The sequence below is a fragment of the Arctopsyche grandis genome, chromosome 6 (assembly GCF_051622035.1).
Source record: "Arctopsyche grandis isolate Sample6627 chromosome 6, ASM5162203v2, whole genome shotgun sequence".
Classification (NCBI taxonomy): domain Eukaryota; kingdom Metazoa; phylum Arthropoda; class Insecta; order Trichoptera; family Hydropsychidae; genus Arctopsyche; species Arctopsyche grandis.
This window is the reverse complement of record NC_135360.1, coordinates 18,645,370-18,652,108: the sequence shown is the minus strand read 5'-3', so window position 1 is coordinate 18,652,108 and position 6,739 is coordinate 18,645,370.

Genomic DNA, 6,739 nt, shown 5'->3' with positions numbered 1-6,739 from the left:
AATTGATTATATGACATTAATTTCATTTTGGCAGTGTCTGGTACTTACAGCAAGGTTATTTTTACGATACGTATCGATGCTGAACGTTTGGTAATAAGGGTCATCAGTGAAAGATTGAGAAGTGTTTTGGAGACGTCGGGACAAGAGACGCCATCGCCAGTGGCGCCCCGCAGCCGGGGGCGCCGCTCCTCCGGCGACACGGGTGCGCCGCCCCCAGGTTCCCCCCATACCACCCCTTTGCCCCAAACATATTAAATATGTGTCATTTTTTGCCGACGGAGTCGGAGGACGCCACAGCGCCGCGACGCCACCGCGGCATTTATAACTGCAGCCCCCTTCTCACACTCGAAACCGCTTCTGATGCCAACACACTGCACAAACAACGCGTGCCCGGTAAACAACATTCGCCCAAACCAATGGTAAACAATCGCCATCACTAGCTTTCGGAAAGTATACATATGTAGTTCACATTTTCAAATAAGGTAATCACAGTGGTGTAGTGGAGCGGGCGCGGCCCGGTGCGGCGCGCCAGTACTTATTTTCTGTCCGAGCGCGCCCCTCTACTTTTATTTTAAATGTAAAATGTATATTTTACGTTTCCAATATTAAGAAAGCATCTAAATATATATTGTACATATATTAATACACATAAATTGTACATATACATATATACATTTACAATTTACAATATTAAATGAGCAACCTAGTCAAAATTACGCTGTTTATCGTCCTCTCCAACACAAATCTATTTTTCATTGATCTACAACTGGCAGCACGCAGTCTCCAAATAGACGAACATACAACTTCTATTGACATTTTTTGAAATTTCAAAATTCAAATTACAATAATTTTAATAGAACAAGAAAACATATTTTAGTTTTTGTTTTTAAATCTTTAATGGAACTTCATCATCAATTCGACGATTTTGTTATACGTTTTTCGTATAACAAAAGATTTTTGACAAAAAATTTTCTTTATTTTTGAAGCATTTTTTTCTTTACAATATTTATTTAAAAATACATGGGGAAGGCGGCAAAACTGATAGATCCACGGGGTTGAACCCATGAATATTCAAATAATAAAATTATCAAAAAAAACCCTCTTAAATTATCTTATATATGTATGTAGATATAATTGTTTTTTGACAAAACATTTAAAACTAACATAAAACCTTACTTAAATACTTATCAAAGTATGATTATTTGAAAGATTCAAAAAATGTTAATCTGAATAGTAAGATGAGAAAACAATTTAAGACGAATTTTTAGATCCAAAAATTTAGGGGCCAAATCTACCACATTAACACAAGCATGTAAGATGGCCCAAATCTGTTGGTTTGTGAACATTGGGGTAAATATGGGGGGGGGGGGTTGACGGGGATATTAATACCCCGGGCGCATCAGATTTGGGGGCCCCACGAAGGCAAAATATCATATAGTATTTTGTATTCAGGTTCCCTTCAAAAAGTGTACAATGCTAGCGGGTGACGATTTAGGGTCTGTAAAATATGCAGTCTTTCTAGGCTTTGTATTGAAAGCAATAATGCGGCACTGGAATTGAGTTCGAATTACGAATGAATAAAGTACGCAAAATCTTCTAATTACTGTATTTTAGTTATATTATATAATACATACTTAGCTTTTACAAATCGAGATCAGTCAGTCAAGTGGATATCGTCAACGTATATAATACATATAATATTTTATTCTTAGCATATTTTATAAGTCAAAAAATAAGACAAAAGGAGGAGGGGGTCTAAAAAAAATCTTGCTCCAGGCGCTATTTACCATTGCTACACCACTGTTATGAAGTTTTCAATGATACTGTCATAAAGTTGAAAATTATGAAGACAGCAGGAAATTGCAAACTTAAAATTAATATAAGCTTATTAATACTGTATTAAACGTGAGCGCAAATTAGAAAAGTTATAATTTATTTCCAAATACATTACCAATAAAAACATTCCATTACTATTATAAAATCGTTTCAAAGGTGTAAAATAGCTGAAATCACACTACTCACGAAATTCCCATTCTGATCTTTCTTTATCGATGTAACAAACATGAATTATGAAGAAGGAATATAATTTTAGTTCTCGAAAACACTTTTCGCATAAGTGAATTTCGCATAAAGATATTTTGTGATGCAAAGAAAAATACTTCAAAGAGAAAACTCAACCGAAATCGAATTCGAATTGCTTAATTTCTCGACATTAAACAGGTCAATACACTCATGAATACCTATCAAATTGTCAATATATTGTTTCAAAATTTTCATTTATGTATACGTATAATTTTCGGTGGTGCCCCAAACGAGGAAAAATAACAGAAAAGCGAGAAAAACAAACGTGGCGGTGATGCGATATTCGAAGAGCCGTCAATAATTAAGATGGAATCGTTTACATCATTTAGGCCCATCGCCCATCTATGTACATATGTACCTCCACCACCACAACTGCCATCTTTCAAGGAAACTTCATCAATCAAATCTTTGGCAACACTCGTTGAAAGAAGGAGTCGCCAATGTAATTTAATATTATTTATTATTAAACAATGTATAAGTAAAAGTGCAGGGATGGATCGGATAAACTAAAATAATCTATTAATAATAGTAACATATTGTTAATTAATAGCGAATTGAAATCGAGTGCCAAAGTTCAAACTATTCTGACCATCTATCAGTTCAATCGGAACAATTAGGGCGAGTTCCAAATTTATTTGTAAAATTCAAACAGAACAATTTATCTTTTTTCGTAGATAGTAATGAAATTCACTGTTTCCGATTATTCGTCAGTAATTGACTAAAACAGTATTTATGTAACAGGAAAGTTTAAAATCGTTTTTTCGCTGTACTTTTTATGGATAAGGGGGCGGAACATTCGAGTAGCATGAAGGTAGAATAGCACAGGTTGCACATGCGTAATCCTTCAGGAAAATTTTTGATGACGAATCTAAACAAGGGTAGTTCATAACGCAAAATTCAATAATTTGCAAAAAAGGATCGCTCAAACATACAAGTATTATACATATAAACATTATATCATCATTATCTGCAGCCATTCGCCATTCACTGCTGGATGAAGGCCTTTCCAACACGCTCTCTCATCCATCTCACTCAACACATTTTCCTAATTTCGTCTACCCATCTTTTCTGTGGTCTTCCTTTACTCTTTTGCATTCTTTTGGATACCATTCTGGTACTTATTTTGTCCACCTTTCGTCCATTATTCTACATGGTTCCATACTTCTATGAATGAATTGGACTTTGTGTAGCAACTTGGCGTTCAATTTCCAAGTTTCACATCCATACGTCATCACTGGTAAAACACATTGATCGAAGATCCTTTTCTTCAAGCAAAGCGGCATTTTGATTTAAAAATCGTATTCATTCGTCCAAATGCACTCTATCCTAGTTTCATACGTCTCTTTATTTCTTCTTCTTTACTACCGGATATGTCAATTATTTGACCTAAATATAAATAATTATTTACTACTTCTACTGGTTAATCATCTAATTAAATGCTATCAGGCATGCAATAACTATTGAACATTAGTTTGGTCTTACCTACATACGTTAATTTTTAATCCTGCTTTCCTACTTTCCCTGTCCAGCTGTGTTAGTCTAATATATTTATTTATTAAAATCATTGGAGTTTACCATAGTTTCATTTACCATGGTCATTTACGGAACTAAATTCAAAATTTCATAAATTTTTAACATTAATTTGAACACAACGATGTAAGAAAGTCAAAACTTGAAGGAAGTGATTCCACAGTGGTCTGCACATGAACCTACACCTATATATATGTATAGATATTTCCTTATCTGAATGCATAAATGAGTTTCTAAGACAGTTAATGTCTTTTTGTGGGTTGTAAAGCACCATCTATGAAGAGTAGGTTGCATAGTTTAATTATAAATGTTGTGTGTAGCTTGTGAATTAGTTTTCAAGTTAAAATATTAATGAAATAAATACCGTGGATTAACTAGGTCAACAATTTTTTATTGCATCAAAGCGTTATTCTTTCTCTATTCGACGATATATGTATACAGTGCCGCCGAGAGGAGCACCGGGCCCTGGGAAAAATATCTCTATGACAAATTAAAAAAAGATCTTATAGACACCTATATTTTTAATATGCGAAAAATCTATCAGAAAAAATACCTAAATGTTAGTTGCTATTTTTCAAAATAATTGTATAAGAAAGTAAAATAGAACTGTAGAGCCCTTCGAGTAGTCCGGGCCCTGGTACTTTACCCCGTCTCCCCCCCCCCCTTCCTCACATCAGCCCTGTATGTATGAATGTATTATAGCGTGCCGTGAAATCTCCATGTTTTTGTCGCACAGCTTTACTTACGTGTGCGCGAGCAGTATACAGGGGGACTCGGTATGACGTCACCTAGTCCCCTTATATCAGTGGTTTCCAGAGTGGTTCCTGTGGACCCCCAGGGGTCCCGATGACCACTGAGGGGGTCTATAGCAAATTAAAAATAATTTGGGGGTGTGTAGACAACGTTGGGCGGTCCACGGGAGGTTTTATATAAAAAAAATATTTGTGACAAAAATATCCATACATTGTGTCATTCATCGACACCATTTAGTAGCCAAAAATCTTAGTGAACGCTTGCATAGCTCACTAGATTATGTCATTAGAGCAGTTTAATAAAATCAAAATAAGTGCTTTAAATGAAAGATTATTTAATCAACTTTGTTTGGAAAATGATCAATTGTTTTCTATTTAACACCGAAGTTCGTTAGTTGTCTAAAAGTGCATGTTTGGATCGGTTTTATGCACTCTTTGATTCAGTGCTGAAATTCCTTGAAAGTTAAGACAATGATTTGGGACTTCAATCAATTTCAAGTGACAAGGTGATCAATTAAATTTAATCAAAACTAAAAGTGTAATATCTGCATTTTTCCAAACATACTAAACTTGAAGAGAGATTCCCCTCTCAGTTTCCAAATCTTTTAAAATTGCAGAAACGAGATGGAGATTTGCTTGCTTATTGTCAACAATTAACGGCTCTTCATTCGGACCCTAGCCAAAGATTTGAAGACATTCTTCACTTGGTTATCCCAGATTGGATACCCACAAACTCAGATGAATCCATTCTAATACAGGAGCAATTTATTGCACTATCCACAAATGAGGAACTGAAACTAATGTTTGAACAAGGATACCACAAATTCTGGTTACAAAAACCAATACCAATTTTATATCCTGCATTATGGGTCACTTTACAGAAGCTGTTGATTACTTTCCTATCTTCATATTTATTAGAAAGTGGATTTAGTGCAGTTATGAACCTCAGTTATGAACCTCAATAAAAAGTAACCGACTGGAAATTAGTGCTCGTGGAGACTTACGAAGTTACTCACAAACATAGAGCCGAACATAAATAATCTCATATCATCCCATCAAAATATATGTTTTTGTATTTTAAAACAAAAGTCATAATTTCAATCAATACTACTCAATGTATACTAAAATGTTTTCTTTGTATTTTATTTTTACATCACCATTTAACATTCAAGACATCAAAATTAAATTAATAATTTTTCCATTATGCAGTTATGTAGAATTTTTTCACCTGGGGGTTCATTGTCAGGTTTTTGCTTCAAGAGGAGATCCATGGGCAAAATAAGTTTGGGGAGCCACTGCCTTATATCCAGCTCGCGCACATGTAAGTAAGGCTGTGCGACAAAAGCAGGGATATTTTCATGGCATGCCATTGATAGGTATGTACGTAAGCGTGCAAGAGATAATGTCGGATTTATAGACGACACCTTTTCCTATCGCGATAGTTACACATCCTAGCCGAATCGGTGATTACATCCCAAATGTGAATCGCTACCAGGATAACCGCGGTTACGAAAATCGCTCGCGCGGATTTCCTGTCGCCCGAAAATTCGTCACACAGGAAAATTGCCGTACAGAAAACTGCCTAAATCTCGTATAAAAAAGCATTTTCATTCATATTTGGGATGTAACCCGTTTACCTCCTAGCCAATAGGCGTATGTAGTTCTACGCAAAAAATTAAAATTAACATACATATGTATGTATGGAAAAACACTATAACTATACAAATATTTACTTCTCAACTACGCAAAACGAGAATATTGACGAGAAGATTTCGAAAAATAGCAGACGAAATTGACATTAAGACAAATAGGCGACGGGGGCCGACACAGGCGTCCGCCGGACTGGGGGCCAAAGGGGCCTCCTACCAAACCCACACCCCCGCACCACTGCCGTCTCCATCGCCAATAACACACGCCGATGATTTCATTGTGCTCTGCCAAACTGATACATATTGATGAGGCAGCATCATACATTATCCATTGTGGCCCGCTAACGCCACCGCTCTAATGCTCTTCTCACCTCACGACCTAAAAGGCGAAACCTTCGACCTGTCAGTCTCTCATTGTTCGACCGTAGTTGGTGCAAAGCCGAATAAACGGAATTAGCCGAAGGATTTTTTGTATTATTTTTAATAAAATTGGGGTTTAGTTGTTCAATGATTCGAAGAGGGTTGCAAGTAATTTTGGAAGGGGTAGTTTATTAATGCGGCTATAGGTGGATGACGCCGACGTGAATAAAAACGGACGCCAAAGGCTTTGGCACGACGCCTGCTATCTTTAATACGCCAAAGTAATCACGCGAGAATCCACTAATAATAATTTATTATTATTTTTTAGACGAACGAGCGAACGAACACGAAACTGCGTCTCCTTCC